Source organism: Pongo pygmaeus, chromosome 7 (genome assembly GCF_028885625.2).
Source record: "Pongo pygmaeus isolate AG05252 chromosome 7, NHGRI_mPonPyg2-v2.0_pri, whole genome shotgun sequence".
NCBI lineage: Eukaryota > Metazoa > Chordata > Mammalia > Primates > Hominidae > Pongo > Pongo pygmaeus.
In genome coordinates, this window is record NC_072380.2 from 7,697,841 (window position 1) to 7,700,660 (window position 2,820).

A 2,820-nucleotide genomic window follows, 5' to 3' on the forward strand; every position below is an offset into this window, starting at 1 on the left:
GAATGGGTTTATTTCTGAACTTTAAATTTGATTTTATCAGTCTATATGTCTATTCTTACACCATTATCACACTGTTTAGATTATTGTGACTTTGAGGTAAGTTTTGAAATTGAGAAATTTGAGTACTCCCACTTTGTTCTTCTGTTTCAAAATTGTTTTGGCTATTTAATCGTCTTTTCATTTCTATATAAATTTTAGAATAATTTTTGTCAATTTCTGCAAAAAGACAGAATTTTGATAGGGATTGCATTAAATCTGTAAATCAATTTGGGAAGTATTTTCATTTAAATTATATTAAATCTTCCAACTCATGAGCATGAGAAATCTTTCCATTCACTTGGGTCTTCTTTAATTTCTTTCAAAAATATTTTGTAGACTCAGCATACAAGTCTTACACTTCCTTGATTGTACTATTTCCTATGTAATTTTTTATGCTATTGTAAGTATCATTGTTTACTTCATTTAACTTCCAAGATGTTCATTGCAATTACAGAAAAGAAATGCAGCTGAATTTTGCATATTGATCTTGTATCTTCAAACTTTGTTGAAATTGTTTATTAGCTCTAATAGATTTTTGTGAATTCTTTTGAGTATTCTACATGTAATATCATTCCATGGCTTAATGGAGATAATAATGCTTCTTCCTTTCCTCCGAATGCCTTTAGTTTCTTCTTAGCCTAATTGCCTTTGCTAGAACTTCCAGCACATTGTTGAACGGAAGTGTCAAGGGCAGACATTCTTTTCTTGTTCCTGCTTTTAGGAGAAAACCTTTTAGTCTTTCACTATTAGGTATGATGTTAGCTACACTTTTCTTATCGATGCTCGTTATCAGGGTGAGAAAATTGTCTTGGATTTATGATTTCTTGAGTGTCATCATGAAAGGGCACTGGACTTTGTCAAATAATTGTTTATGTCTTTTGAGACGATTGTGGCTTTTTTTCCCTTTATTCTACTAATATTGATTGATTTTGCATATTTAAAAAAACTTCTTTTTTTTTTTTGAGACAGGGTCTTGCACTGTCACCCAGGCTGGAGGGCAGTGGTGCAATCTCAGCTCACTGCCGCCTCTGCTTCCCGGGTTCAAGCGATTCTCTTGCCTCAGCCACCTGAGTAGCTGAAATTACAGTCGTGCGCCACCGTGCCCAGCTAATTTTTGTATCTTTAGCGGAGATGGTGTATTGCCATGTTGGCCAGGCTGGTCTCGAACTCCTCGCCTCAAGTGACCTGCCTGCCTTAGCCTCCCAAAGTGCCGGGATTACAGGCATGAGCCATCCCCCCCAAGCCAATTCTTAAAATAAATTGCACTTGGTTGTAGTGCATAATCCTTTTAGTATATTGCTAGATTCCATTTTTAAGTATTTTATTAAGAATTTTTGTATCTTTATTTGTAAAGAATACTGGACTAGTTTTCATTTCTGGTAATGTCTTTGTCTTTCTTTCATATCAGGGTAATACTGGTCACATAAAATTAGTTTGGAAATGTGTCATAATTTTTTGAAGATTGTAGGAAAGATTAGCCTTCATTATTCTTTAAACGTGATAAAATTCACTAGTACAGCCATCTGGTTCTGGATTATTTTTTTGGAAGTTTTTAATCACAGACTCACTATCGTCACTTGTTATATGTCTATCTGTATTTTTTATTTCTTCTTGACTCAGTTTTGGTAGTTTATTTGTAGAAATAGTCCATCATTTTATTTAGGGTATCTAATTTGTTGACATACAATTATTCATAGGGTTTGCTTATAATTCCTTTTTTCTGTGTAAGTTTGGCAGTAGTATCCCAACTCTTTATTTTTTGAGACAGAGTATCGCTTTGTCGCCCAGGCTGGAGTGCAGTGGCGCCATCTCCGCTCACTGTATACTCCGCCTCCCGGGTTCATGCCATTCTCCTGCCTCAGCCTCCCAAGTAGTTGGGACTCCAGGCGCCCACCACCATGCCAGGCTAAATTTTTGTATTTTTTTAGTAGAGACGGGGTTTCACCGTGTTAACCAGGCTGGTCTCGATCTCCTGATCTCATGATCTGCCTGCCTCAGCCTTCCAAAGTGCTGGGATTACAGGCATGATCCACTGCGCCTGGCCTTTATTTTTAATTTTGGTAATTTAAGTATTCTTCCTTTTTTCCTTGGTCAGTATAGCAAAAGGCTAGTCAGGTTTCTTGATCTTTTCAAATAATCAACTTTTGGTTTTGCTGATTTCTCTACTGATCTGTTATTCTCTATTTCACTTTGCTCTAATATTTATTATTTTATTTTTCCTGCTTGCTATGAATTTAATTAGTTCTTCTTTTCCTGGGTTCTGAATTTAGAGTGTTAGCTATCTATTTTATTCATTCTTTTTTCAGGTAAGAGTTTACATCTATAAATTTTTGTCTGAGCTTAGCTTTTGCTGCATCCCTGATGGTATTTTCATTTTGGTTCTTCTCCAAGCATTTTTCAATTCCCTTTGTGATTTCTTCTTGGACACATTGGTTATGTAGGGGTATGGTATTTAATTCTCACATATTTGTGAATTTTTCCGTTTTTTTCTGTTATTTTTAGTTTCATCCCATAGTGATTGGAGAAAGCATTTTGTATGATTTTAATATTTTAAAATTTTCTGAGATTTATTTTATGGCCTAAGGCAGACTATTTTGGAGTCTGTTTTGTGTTTACTTAAGAAAAAATATGTATTCCCCTGTTGTTAATTGGAGTGTTGTATAGATGTCTGTTAGTCTACTGGTTTATAGTGTTGTTCAAGTTTTCCATTTTCTTACCAGTCTTCTATCTAGTTATTTTGTATTATTAAATTTTGAGTATCAGAATATCCATACTTTTTAG